Genomic DNA, 15117 nt, shown 5'->3' with positions numbered 1-15117 from the left:
ATTTTGTCTGTAAGTGTGCTTTTATGGTAGCAAGTATTGTCTTTTTTTCCACGTTTGAAACTCCTTTGAGCATTCTTACATGATTGGTCTGGTGGTGATGAATTCCCTTAGCATTTGCTTATCTGGGAAATTTTTAATTTCTTCTTTAAGCGGCTTAGTTTGGCAGCATATGAAATTCTTGGTTGACATTTATTTTTCTTAAGAAGTCTAAAAATAGGCCCCCAATCTCATCTGGCTTGTAAAGTTTCTCCTGGGAAGTCTGCTTTTAACTCTGTTTTGATTTCCTTTATAGGTAATTTGACCCTTTTCTCTAGCTGTTTTTAAGATTTTTTTTCTTTAGCATTGACCTTAGATAGTACAAACACAGAATGCTTCATAAATTTGCATGTCATCTTTGCCGGGGGCATTCTAATCTTCTCTGTATTGTTCTAATTTTAGTATATGTGCTTCTGAAATGAGCACCTTTTATTTATGCTTATCAGAAACTTAAATATGTCATAACACAGATGTATTTGCTGTACCCTAAGAATTAACTTTTAATTGTATTGATAAATATGTGTAACTTTGGTTCATACAGACATGTTTGTTTAGTTTGGTCAACTTATTGACCAATGGAAAGCAAGATATTTAGATATTGTTACAGTTGTAATGTCAATTTAAACATGATAAAAAAATCATAATAATTTCTCTATTTCTCTTACAGAAAAGAAAATTAGAAATTGAATATTTACAAACACCAAATATTTCTAGACACTATCCTTTACATATATTGTCCAATATAAGCTTCAAAGCAAACTTATCATGGGTTTTTTTTTATTTTCCTGCTTTCTCATAGGAGGAAATTAGGGGACAGAGTAATTAAATAGCATTTCCATTATGATACAAACTGACGCCACCATCCATTTTCTTCACAGTTTATCTCACTGACTCCCATTACATAGATCACTGTAGGCAGGACCACTGTGAATTTTGAATGCTTCTTTCTCAAAACAAATTACACTTTCATGTATCCTTTTCAAATGTTTTTTCTTTATCATTTTAGAGAAAAGAAACTGCATAATTAATATTATGCTGCTGTGTTTCTGTGTAGTTTCCACAAATTATCTGCTACTACCATCTCTTTATTTGCAAATCAGTCCTCTTTATCTGTAATTTCTCCCTTTATTTTAAGACATTGAAATGTTTAAGATATAGAAGAATTAAAAATGTAGAAACATTTAAGAAATGGACAGGCAAGGAAGCCTCAAATTTTGTTATGTTTATCTTTATTATGAGCAATTTCCACATATGAGGTTTCTAATAGAATATTATTTTTACTTTTCTCAATGACCTAAAATCTATCTACATTAAATCTATCATATTTTACATTTGTCCTTCAGTGCAGGAAATATTAATATAATTTTAATAGGGTTGATAAAGTAATATTAACACCACAAAACAATCCAACCAAAAAACATTGAAGCCACATTATTTTTATTTGATCATTATACCAGCTTATTAAAAAATATCAGAGAAGAATAGGCATTATGTGATATTTCAAGGTGAACAGGCTTGATTAATATCAGAGAAGGAATGCCATTCCAAGTATCTTAATCTTATATTTTCTTCTCTTATTAAAATGACATTTTCTAAAAAAGTTTCCTATTTTGCATATTCTTGGGGAATGAAAAACAGAAAAAGAACAACTCTTTAAAGGAAAATAAAGTACAAATTATAATAAAGTTTGAAGATAAAATAAACATTCTATAATTAACCTAATAATGATGGTGAGCCAGAGTAAAATTCACATATATCAGCCAAACTAAGGATGTTCTGATCTAATTTAGGCATCTTTTTAAATTCATTCCTCACATAGTGAGAACCCATTTGGACCATTGGCTGTAACTGATGAAACCACATTGATTACCGCTACGGATTTCTCATGCCTGCTTATCTTTGGCCCATGTTCTCAATTCTGTACCGGGTGGAAAAACAAAATTCTTCATTAGTTTATTCACTGCTGATAATGGTTGAACTCTTGAACTGGCCCTGAAAAGAAATGCAACGGGTTCCAAATATCTTATTATTTAGCATCCACAGCAGCCATTGTGTAGCCTGGATCCAAAACTATACTTCATATGACACATGCAATAGAAGTAGCTAGAAAACTTTTATTCCAGTGATAATTATAGCTAACATTTTATATTGAGTAATTATTGTATGCAAGGCATTATTTTAAGTGCCTCATAAAAACATAATTACATTAATCCTCACAACAATTCCAGGAGGTAGGTATTATTATCCTCCTCCTGGAAAATGAGACCTAAAATGATTTAATACCTAGTAAATGGTAGAACCATACTTCAATCCTAGATTTTTTGACTCTAGAGATTTAGCTTTTAGCCATTATGCTGCATCATCTCCTTTTTAAGTTATTTCAGTATAGAGTGGGACATACCATATTTATGACTTTCATAGGACTAAGTAAACAAAGTGTTCCAGGGTCTTGTTCTTCAAAAGGTTACATTGAATATAGTGAAAATTCTGATATTAGTTGAGAAAAAACAAGGCATTAATCAAAACATTTGTCAAAACTATATGTATTTGAAAGATTTTTTACAGTGGTTGCTTGGAATACCAACAATAGAAGCAAAGTATAAAAATACAAATAGCTCTTTCTGTGTATCAGTATAATTTCATTTGTATTCATTTTTTAATCTTGCAAAGATTGGGGAAACAGGAAATGACAGTCATATAAGTGGTGAACATATTCAAATACTGGAAACAACATTAAAAATTCAACTGAATAAATTAAAAAATTTCATCCTAACATTGTAATTTTTATGGAGGATATCCTCATAATATATATTTCTCTATTATTTAATTTTTAAAGACTTAGTAAGTTAATTGAGATGTGTACTTTTCCACAAAAGCATTATAATTGTTTCTCTGATTTAACTGTTATTTTATTAAGTACAATTGTTTTGGTTTTGTAAAATTATGTAATTTTGTGTATTATGAACTTTAAACAACAAATTTAATTTCATACAAAGCTTTCATAATAGTCTATAGTTCAAGCTACAATTCTATGTTACAATGTTACTCTAAAAAGAAATTCAAGCATCCACTTAGAATTCTGATAGTTGATTTTGAATTCTGCAGGATTGTTTGAATGTAAGAGACTTTTCAGAGGTAAGAAAATAAAGTCATTATTATATGAGCCATGAAAAAAGACTAGATAATACCAAATATAAATTGTTAAGTAGAATAAAGTACAGGAACCTCCAGGGATAATTTGTTAATAATTAAAAATACATACCTTTAGGATAAGACTAAAAAATCTGAGCCTATCTGAAAAAGACAGCAAACAATCAGAGTATTACAGAATATTAAAAAATAATATTATGACGTATTAAATGGATACTAAACATTAAAATTCCCAAAGGAAAATAATAATATCAGATTTTATAGTTCACAATATAGTAAGTACATAAAGCATGTTTACATTTATGCAAATTTGAGATATATGTGTATATAAGCATGTATGCCTATATATGTATTTAACCATTACTTTATAGTCATTCCTTATATTCCCCCAAATTGAAAAATAAAGAAATAATAGAATAAACATATTACTTAGAAACATTAAAAAGTACCACAAAAAACTTAGAAGAATTGAATATGGTTGAATCTAGGGAGAAGAATTTCAGGGTCAGAAGGGATTGAGCCAAGCAACTGCTAATTCTCATTATAAGCTTTGTAGAATTTGATTTATGTTCAAATTTTGTATATGTATAACTTTAAAACAACAAAAAGATCAAATTTAAAATGTAAATTTCTTTTTTCTCCAGATAACTAATTAGAGGCTTTTAGCATACCTTAGCCACTTGGAGATAGCAAGATAGTGCATAAAGATGAACTCTTCTTTGAGAAGAAAAAAATTGGAATCCACCAGAATCATAAAGCACACCACAGATCCCAAGAGGAACACTAGTAAACAGCCCCTGTGATGGTATCTGGCTGATACAAGTGAGTGAAGCCCCAGTATGTGAGAGAGGGAGAGAGCCTCCCTCGGTGACTCACATTTTCCCTAGACATTTGAGCAACCAAGGCTGAAGGAGAGCACTTTGTTTCTCCCAAGCCCTGGCAGCAACTTGAGGATAGACTTGGAGATACTGTGAGGAAAAGACACAGGAAAAGCTTCAGATATTTTCTCAAACGTGGGACTAAGAGCAGGATGCCACTTTTAATCAAGGTGCATAAATAGCCATTCTTTTTTGACCCACAAACATGGCCATGCAGGCATTTCAGTCTCAGGCCAAAGACTAGAGTTCTCTCTCTGGAGTGGGGTAAGGGCCTCCATAGCCAGAGCTATGGAAAGCAGCTCAGCAGTAGATGCTGGGATTATGCTCTCCCCAGTCACAATCCTGGGGCAGGAGAAGAGCTGCTACAGCTGCAGTTTCTCCTGGATGGCAAGGACTGCAGCCAGGGCCAGCTTGGTGACCTAGAACTGGTCCATATGTGCTATTGCTGGGTGCCCCAGCCTGCACTCCTGACATCTTGTGTAGCAAGGCCCTCTTTGCTCCAACTCCAGACAGAAATCTAGGCATTTGGAGCACCCTCTTGTCTGGTTCAGCAGCCAAGTGGCATCCTGCTCTTAGTCCCTACTCTTTCTGAACATAGATTGTGGAGCAGCAAGGACCTGTCTGCTCCACTACCAAAGCAGATATTCAGGTATTTGGAACATCAGCTCAGCTGGATGAGCAGCCTGAACTTCCCCACCCTTCCTGTGCAGAGATCCTGGTGCAGGTGGGGGTTGTGGGAGTGGAGCTCACTTTTACCAGCTCAGGCAGATTTCCAGGAATTCAGAGCACCTGCTAGTCTGGTTCAGCAGCCTGAATTGCCCCACCTCTCCTGTGCAGACATCTTGGTGCAGGGGACCCACTCTACTTCAAGCCGAGGAAGACTTCTTGGCATCTGAAGAACCCACTCTCCTGTATTAGGAGATTAGGCCACCTCTCATTACTGTGCAGAGATTTTGGGGCTGAGGAGGTTCCTCAGCTCCATGCCTAGGCACACCTCTGAGTGCTTGGTGGTGACCCATGGGATTTTCCCTCACTGAAAGTGCTTGTGGCTGCCATCAGCGGACCTGTAGGCAGAACTGCCCAGTCTCGCCCCATTTATCACTGTCCACAACAATGCAGGGCTCTGCAGAGAGCTCAGTTCACTAAACATTCTAGGAATCAGCCAATTGCCTGAGGCAACAGAGAGCTTCTGCCAGTAAACAATAATGTATACAGAGCTGTGGTGGCTGCAGCCAGCTCTTACCTCTATAAGCACTCTCTGGTGGCTTGTACGTTGAACTGCACAGACCAATATAAAACCTGCCAAAAGAAGTGCATGGGGCTATACAAGCAAAGCTGAAGGACACTACCCAGCGTTCTCTACAGTTGTACCCCTAGGGAGGGGAGAAAAGGGAATGGGAAAAATATTGTTATAGGGGAAGAAATAAAAAGAAAAAATCCTACCAGCATTAAAATAATTACAAAAATTTAACGTGCCACCATCTCCAGATGAGAAGGAACCAGCACAAAAATTCTAACACCATAAAAAATCTGAATGTGGTGACACCATCAAAGGATCACACTAGCTCTCTAGCAATGGAATCTAACAAAAAGGGAAATTCACAAATTACAGATAAATAATTTAAAGGATGGATTGCAAGAAAGCTCAATGAGATCCAAGACAAGGTTAAAAATCAACACAAAGGAACTTCTAAAACAATCCATGAAATGAAGAAAGAGATAGACATCTTAAAAATCAATCAGAGCTTCTGGATAGAGAAACCTCTCTTAAGAATTTAAAATGCAATTGAAAGCTTTATCAATAGTCTAGAAAGAACAAAGGAAAGAATTTCAGAGCTGGATGACTGGTCTTTCAAATTAACCCAGTTACATGGAAATAAAGAAAAAAGAATTTTAAGAAATAAAAATTTCTTCAAGAAATACAGGATTATATAAAGTGACCAAACCTATGAATTAATGGCATTCCTGAGAGAAGGAAAAAAAGTGAACCACCTGGAAAACATATTTGAGGAAATAATTCAAGAAAATCCCCCTAATCTTGCTAGAGAGGCAGACATCCAAATAAAAAAGAAATCCAGAGAACACCTGTGAGATACTATAAAAATGAACATGGCCAAGGCACATAGTCACCAGACTGTCCAAAATAAATGCTACAGAAAAAATATTAAGGCCAACTAAAGAAAAAGATCAGATCATGTACAAAGGCATCTCCATCAGGTTACATGTGAGGTTCTCAGCAGAAATCTTACAAGCCAGGAGAGACCAGGGATCTATTTCTAGCAATATTCAAGTAAAGAAATTCCTACGAAGAATTTAATATCCCAGCAAACTAAGTTTCAAAAATGAAGGAGAAATAAAATCTTTTCAGATAAACAAGTTCTAAGGGAATTTACTACCCCTAGACCAACATTAGAAGAGATTATTAAGGGATTTCTAAATATGGAAATGAAAGAATGATACCTGTGACCACAGTAACACACTTAAGTACATAGCCCATAGACCCTCTAAAGCAACCACACTATAGAAACTACAAAGAAATCAGCTAACTACTTTATGATAGGATCAAAACCTCACATATCAATATTAACCTTGAATGCAAATGGTCTAAATAGCCAACTTCAAAAGCAGAGAAGGGCAAGTTGAATTAGAAAAAAAAAAAAAAAAAAAAGACCAATCCAGCTGCTGTCTTCAAGAGATCAATCTCACACAAAGCAAACAATATTCATAGGCTCAAAGTATGTTACAATTCAAATATAATGTAATGCTCTCCTTTATACTTTAACTTGGCTTAAATAGAAGTGTGTCTTGATTATATTATTGTCTATATTTTTGGTATGCCTGAATTATATCATAATAACATAATAAAATATAAGTATGTAAGTGTGCTTTTTTTTTTTTTTTTGAGAAGGAGTCTCTGTCGTCCAGGCTGGAGTGCAGTGGCACGATCTCTGCTCACTGCAAGCTCCGCCTCCCGGGTTCATGCCATTCTCCTGCTTCAGTGTCCCAAGTAGCTGGGACTACAGGTGCCTGCCAACACGCCTGGCTAATTTTTTTGTATTTTTAGTAGAGATGGGGTTTCACCGTGTCAACCAGGATGGTCTCGATCTCCTGACATCGTAATCCACCTGCCTTGGCCTCTCAAAGTGCTGGGATTACAGGCGTGAGCCACTGCACCCAGCCTATAAGTGTACTTTTTAAATTTAAATTTTATAATTAAAAGTGTAATTTTATAATTTAAATATAATGCAATAATTTAAATATTATAATTTAATAATTTAATATTATAATTTAACAATTTAAATACTAAAATTCAAATATAATGTAATAAAATATAAGTAAGAATTAAAAAATAATAGCATGGACTGCATGGTGCAGAATATAACTTCATGATACCTGGAGATCTGTAAGATTATAGACTCCCAACCTGAACCTGGCTCATAGCTTAATAAGAACAGCAGAATTCCTAATATTCCTGTGTGTAAAACATATCCAATCTCCTAGGCTCCTTAAATTGAAGAAAGGCCTCAGTTGTCATTTTTATTATGTTAGAGGTTCCTTTACATGTCTTATGTTTGTATAAGAAAAGAAAATCTTACTGGGATTTGCTATATGAATATTGCAAAAGAGATTAACGTAAACAATATGTATATTGGAATTATGAAATTTCATGAAGAGAAGAAACATTTAGCTAAAATTTTATCTGTTCAAGTTAAGTCCTGTTAGGAAATTAACTACTTTATGGTTCTGAACTAATATTAAAATTAGTATTTTTTTTTAAGCTTACAGCCATAAATTTAAAGTGAGTCAAGTCTGGGTGGTTTGAGCTTTTTTCTGTTTATCTGCTCATATATGTAGGCATAAATTAGAGGGAAAGATGGCTTTAATCACAGTTGGGGCATTTCCAGGAAAATATGTTGGCAAGAGAGAGTGTGTGTGATTTACACATGTACATGAATCACATTAAAATATTTGATTGTTTTAATGTAGGAAACATCAAGTTCAAATCTGTGTAACTTTTACTGCAGTGAAATAAAGTTCTGACATAAAACATAAAATGCTACTGTTTCATACATAGATTTCCTCATTAGATTTATTATATGAAAATTTGAATATGGGCAGCAATGTACTGAAAAATAAAATGAAATGTGTGTTACAATTTAATTTAGAGGTCTCCATATTGTAATCAGTTTAATGCCCTGGGACAACTACTAAAAATACAGTTTTGATTTATGTTTTAGTAATATAAATGTTTAAGATCATATATGCACTATTCTTTCTTAAGAATTTGTTTTGTTCTTTCTGCACACACACAACATCATAATGACAATGACTTTCTGATGTGTACACATATATAAAGTTATCCCAAATTTAACTTCAGGTTATTGATAGATTGCTTCTCTTGGGTTCTTTGGGGACTGGATTGAAGCTTGGCTTTTGAGAAGGGAGACTTTCATACTTAAGAATGCATTTTTAGACTATCTCACAAGGAATCAAGACTGTTTTTTGAAGAACCATATTTTTGTTTTTAACCTTTAAGTTCAGGGGTATGTGTGCAGAATGTGCAGGTTTGTTACATAGGTAAATGTGTGTCATGGGGTTTGTTGTACAGGTTATTTAATCACCCAGGTATTGAGTCCAGTATCCATTAGTTATTTTTCCTGATCCTATCCCTCCTCCCACCTTCCACCCTCCGGTAGGCCCCAGTGTGTGTTGTTCCCCTCTATGTGTCTGTGAGTTCTCATCATTTAGCTCCCACTTATAAGAAAGAACATGTGGTTTTTGGTTTTGTGTTCCTGTGTTAGTTGTTAAGGATAATGTTAAGGATAATGGCCTGACGTTCCTTCCATGTCCTGCAAAGGAAATGACTTCAAGGAACCACATGTTTAAAACGTATTTAACATCTCTGGGTTAGGGGTTTCCCTAAATGGATGTCAATTCCTTTCATTGAGTAAATATTGGTTGAAGTCCCAGATACTCTCTTAGGGCTCCAGGATATAACAGCAAGCAAGACAGTTTATGTCTGTGCTTATTATAGAGTTTACATTCTGGCAGCTTTGGCCATAAAAAAGTTTTCTTCCCCATATGTAAAAGAATATTTCCTGGAATAATAATAATAACACATAGGCTCAAAAACATGGTTAGATGCCATAAAATATTTTTTATTTGAATTCTGTTTATTGGACTGGCTGCTCAGAGACACTTCTTAATGCCTTCATTTCAATATACAGACACAATTTTCCAAATGAATACATACTCTATGCCAGGCATTGTGCCAGGTAATTCACACATATTATCTCACTTAAGTCTTGCAAAAAGCCAGAAATAAAAAATTATTTCCATTTTTTAGACAGGAAAAATGACAGTGAGAAAAGTGAAATAATAATCAAATTTATTTACTTCAGTTGTTATTGGTCACATTGGGATACAAATCAAGGTTAATTCCACTTCACAACCCTAATACACTCTACCACCCTGCAGGACTGCAGGAAAGCCCCTATAATACATCATATACAGTATTTCCCCCTTACCTACAGGGGATATGTTCCAAGACCCCCTGATGGATGCCTGAAACAGCAGATAGCATCAAAGCCTGTTACACTATATTTTATTGATATGATAACCAAGGCTGCTATTAAGTGACTAATGGGCTCTAGCATAGCCAGCATGGATATGTTGGACAAAGGAATAATCTCTGGGCACGAGAGAGTGAAACAGCATCAATTTTATCATGCTACTCAGAATGGCATGACAATTTAAAACTTATGAATTGTTCATGGAATTTTGCATTTTGTGTTTTTGGACCACAGTTGATGGCAGATAGCTGAATCTATGGAAAGCAAAACCATGGACAAGGGGGAACTGTGGTATTGCCTGTGGATTATATCAGTGTTTTTGTTGTATTTCTGGTCTAAATATTGTAGAGTATTTTAAAATAAAAATCCAAGCCTTTTTTGAAGAATAGCACACATTTTAAGAGCTAGTAGAGTTAGTAACAAAGTATTTGTGAAATCACTAGAGAATCTTTGTGGTTGTACTCTTATAGTGTTCTGAAAAAAGTTAAAGCCACTCTGTGTTGTCCTCATAGGGACTCTTTTGGGCTGACTAAATTGTCTTCTTGAGATTCTCTCCCAAGGTATAAAAATTATCCCTATTGGTTTCCAAACACCACCACTGATCATGTTTTACTCACTGTGGAATGAGACCAAACCCAGTAAATATACTTGCTCAGGAAGTTTAGGCTTTGGTATCATTTAGAAAAAAAGTTGCACATGCCCAAAATCAAAAACTTAGAGACAAAGGCCAATCCATGTAATAACTAAATTATTACATGAAGCTTTATTCTTCTCCAAAGCCCTATTGAAACACTTTATAGCATGGTTCATGAGAACTCTGAGTGTGTTGTAGGGGAGGCAGGACTGAGTAGTCCAAGCACGAAACAGGAATTACTATGGATGGGGTTGAAACAAGTTGGAGCTCACTATGTGTTAGCCCTTCTTTTGCCTCCTGGTTTTCTTGGCTAGAGGCTGAATCTACTCCAGTCTCACATCTTTTCTCTAATATGTATCCATCCCAGAGATAAAGTTATGGGTATACAAAATAGATTATTTTGGAAAGCTTGCCAAAAAGTCACTCAGCTCTCCTATTTCTTATCGGACTTAACTGCCTCTTATGCTCTGTGACACATACACAGAAATCCTATAGTATATTTTCATTAACGTCATGTTTTCTCAATTTGGCTTAATGTTTTCAATTTAGTTCCAACTTTTACAGGTTCTTCACAGCCTGCCAACTTTCTTTCCTAATACACTTCTCTCTATCTGGAATGCCCATAATTTTTCGAACTCTCTTGAACAAATCACAATATTTTAGTTATCTTTTAAGGTGTAGCTAAAATCAGTCTTTTTATTGAAATCCTCCTTTGCCCTTCCAGCAAGAATAAAATCTTTTCTCCTGAACTACTGTTTCAATTTAATTTTTCACGTTATGACATTAATATTGTTCTACCTTGTTATTATTTCAGTACATTTTTTGCTGTGTCTCCTAATTACAAACATGGATCTGAATGTCAGGAACCAGCCTGATTCATCATTATATTCTTATTGCATGCAACACAGGATTTTGTACATTTTCTAAGTGTTCAAAAATATTGGTTGAATTTCTACATTCTCAATTTCATTGAGTACCTCTCAACTCTACTTAATTCACCATTCTCTACTCTGCAAACTCTGCTGCCTACTCTTACACCTTTGACCTAAGTGAAATCTGGACTGCTATGTCTCCTAGTGGGGCTTCCTCTAACCACAAAGAACTTGAATTAAAACAAATACCTAGCACAAGATGCAAGGGCTCTTTGCTATAGCAGCACATTGATTTGCTATAGCATCACATTGATACTGAGACCTGAAGATGTTCAAGTGGTTTGGCCAAGGCTGAGAATAGACATAGGTATCCGGACAAAATCCACCGATGGCGCTTTCTCCCCCAACATTTCTGTCAGTGTTGAATCAGATTATCTGCTTGGAATTCTTTTCTATTTTATTTTCATTTAAATTTTAAAAAAAGAAGCTATGGTGTATAAAAGAAAGCCCTTAAGGCCAGAAATAGTTAAGCTATCTACACAAAACTAGTAATTTTATCAAGTAACATGAAGACTGTGACATTTTTGACTTAATATTTTAAATGTTTTCAGAAAAACTGAGGAAACAGACTAAGGTGGGGCCACATGGTCAAGAGATAATAGAATACTGTTTTGTAAAACACAATCGGAGCATGGGTTGTTGGATTCCAACACTATAGTTGATAACACACCACACCTGCTGCATTATTATTTGCCTAGTGAAAATAGAATGAGTCACTGTAACTGCTTTATAAAGATCCTATAAATAATTATTTGCTTTCAGCTCATTGAGAGCAAAATTATATGAAAATATGTGATGGTCTGTCAAAGGTTTAAGTAATATGAGAAGGGATCTGAAGAGATTATGTATCACTGGGATGCATTTTCTTTTGTAGAAACAAGAAAAACTTATATATTTATCACTTTTCCATACTCCTATCCCTTGTAATTAATTTTTTATCATAAAGAACTAGATGAAAATCATTGAATATGATTTAAAAGGACTCCAAAAAAAGAGACCAAAGAGGAGACATATAATTACTTTTCTTGAAAAGAAATTTACCATTTATATTCTAGTAGAAGCCAGGGGAAGGTGCCTAAATTTTATGTTCTGGAGGGAAAAAGTGTGCCTTCCATTTTTTCATTAACTTAACAGGAACACAGGAACATTAATGTGTTTATATTTGTAAAACACTTGGAATTTTCATTTTTTTTAATTTTATTATTATACTTTAAGTTTTAGGGTACATGTGCACAACGTGCAGGTTTGTTACATACGTATACCTGTGCCATGTTGGTGTGCTGCACCCATTAACTCGTCATTTAGCATTAGGTATATCTCCTAATGCTATCCCTCCCCCTTCCCCCCCCCCCACAACAGTCCCCAGTGTGTGATGTTCCCTTTCCTGTGTCCATGTGTTCTCATTTTAAACATGCTGAAAGTGAAAAGTACAATTATCTTGTTAGGAACTATTTGAAATATTTCTGTTTAACACAACAGATAAAACAAGCAAATCAATCTGAGAGTAAGTATATGTAATGTTTCAAAATGCATATGTTTTCTGTGTTTTCTGTTTGGTTTCTAAGCAGCACTCCACTTACCTTGATTTAGTGGTGAGTATTGCTGTTGCTACTGTTTTTGCTAGTTCAGTCACTCAGATGATGTAAGACTGCCATCAGAAAATTAAAATTTCTCTCACCTATCAAGTACAAGATACTGTAGTTCATTTTACATTAATCATAGGAGTTGTGAACAAATTTTTCAAGGAGTATTTGTATAACAACTTACATATTCTTTACTGTTAAAGTAAGATAAGCATATATTTTTGCAATGTCAAATCTTAAGGATAAGTAAAATTTATTGATTTATTATGTCTTAATTCTTGTATGCATTTATTTTGTATCAATATATCCATGTAAGTAGAGTTTATGCGTTTTTACTTATCACAATATAAGATATAAACTTAGATAACATTCATTTTATTAATGCGTGATATACATAAGAGCCTTTTCTAATTTATTCTTCTCTATTGTTCTCTTTCCTTCTTTGTCTCTGTCACATCTTCTCACACATACATGCACATGCATACGCATAACTTCAATTTCTGTTCCACCAGTGTAATGGAAATGCACTTCAAGAGAGAATCTCCAGAGAGCATGATTGGATAACCTCAATTCAATAAGGTCACTGAAAAAAATAGTAGTTTGTAACTAAACAGTCTTAATTGTTTTCAGAAACATTTCAAAAATATAGCAAGTGAGTTAAGACAATGGTTTTAGATCAACTTCTTAGATTTCAGTTCATTGTAGTGACATTGATCTTTAAAATGGTATAAATATTATTAACAATTGCTTTTCTGGTTATATGAATAGATATACCTATAGAGAAACAATGGGCTTGAACTATTATGAGAGTGTGGGTATGTATTATGAAAGGGTTTTCAGACAGTAATGAAAATATCTAAACCTTGAAATAAGGACAATGAAAGGGTTTTCTATGCTGCATATTAAAATAACGGCTTTAACACACTTGGCATAAGCTCTTTCTATTCTTTAAAGGACATTATGCAAAACTAATAATATTATTGTTGTGTCAAATGACTTATTGGTAAAAAAAAAAAAGATTATTGTATTTTAACACCGTGTTCTGCAAAACTGTTTTCTTTGTTTTCTTACTAATTGTTCTACAACTTCGGATAGTCCCTCCTATTATTCCCACATAAAGGAAAATTTAGTAATTTGTGGGAAGAAAATATAAAAAGGAATAGTTCTGTCATTGCTTAAACCGGTGTTTTTTCTAAAAAAAAAAATGTGTTTAGTTTCATGGTCTCAACAGGGAAGCATGTTTTGCATGCAAATAACATGTCGCTATGGAGAGTTACTATGACGGATAATGTCTTATGCTGCCTCGACATCTGTGGACTAATAGAGTGACTCTGTAATAAGTGAATGTATTAGGCCATTCTTGTATTTCTACAAAGAAATAATTGAGACTGGGTAATTCATAAAGAAAAAAGGCTTAATCGACTCAAGGTTCTGCAGGCTATACGGGAAGCATGGCACCACACATCTGCTTGGCTTCTGATGAGGCCTCAGGAAGTTTACATTCATAGCAGAAGGTGAAGGGGGAGCAGGCACATCACATGGTCAGAGCAGGAGTGAGAGAGAGAGAGAGGGAGAAAGAGAGTAGGGTGGTGTCACACACTTTTAAACAACCAGATCTCTGAAGAACTCACTCACTGTCCTGAAGTCAGCGCCAAGCCTTGAGCGATTCACCCACCTCCCACCAGACCCCATCGCCAGCACTGGGGATTACAATTCAACATGACATTTGGGCAAGAACAAATATCCAAACTATATCAATAAGGTTGTTGATAAAATGTAACCAATCTGAGTTTTTCATTTAAGTTTCAAGCTGACTTTGGGGACTCTGTGGAGGGTTAGAAAGAAAGAATAATTAAAAATAAAAGAAAGAATAATTAAAAATAAAGTGCACTCTAGTTCTGGTGGCAATTAACAAAAATGATTTCGAAAAGGCAATTAAGACAACACTAATTTTAAAGACACAGTAGTTCTCAGTTTCACTGGAAGTTGTAATGTTAAAAAAAAGAAAAAGTTGACATGCCTAAAAATGGGGAATCTGCCAATGACCATAAAATTAAAATAAAAACATACTACAAAGGTATGTTTTAAGTAATGACATTTACATTATACTTATTGTTAATGTAATGCTTCACAATGATAAAAAAAAATCTGTACCCTTCTGTTAACTTCACCTAGAGACATATCTTATTGGTTAGAGGACAAAAAATGACATGGATTGAAAATTAAAGATAAAAAAACTGAGTTCTTGATCTTTACATTGTAGATGCTTCCCACACATTTATTAAATGAGTGAGTAAGAAATATTCAGGTGTTTTCCATTCAACGCCTCTA

The 15117-nt window shown here is 34.4% G+C and overlaps 1 non-coding gene across 1 annotated transcript; it reads right to left on the bottom strand.

The window, feature by feature from the left end:
* Window positions 1-357: 357 nt before the first annotated feature.
* LOC129476528 (U6 spliceosomal RNA) lies at window positions 358-462 on the bottom strand. The gene has a single exon (XR_008654968.1). It is a non-coding gene; the product is annotated as a U6 spliceosomal RNA (small nuclear RNA).
* Between the last annotated feature and the right edge of the window lie 14655 nt (window positions 463-15117).

The sequence above is a fragment of the Symphalangus syndactylus genome, chromosome X (genome assembly GCF_028878055.3).
Source record: "Symphalangus syndactylus isolate Jambi chromosome X, NHGRI_mSymSyn1-v2.1_pri, whole genome shotgun sequence".
NCBI classification, from domain to species: Eukaryota; Metazoa; Chordata; class Mammalia; order Primates; family Hylobatidae; genus Symphalangus; species Symphalangus syndactylus.
Note: the sequence above shows the minus strand (reverse complement) of the source record. Positions and strands in the feature narration are given on the sequence as shown.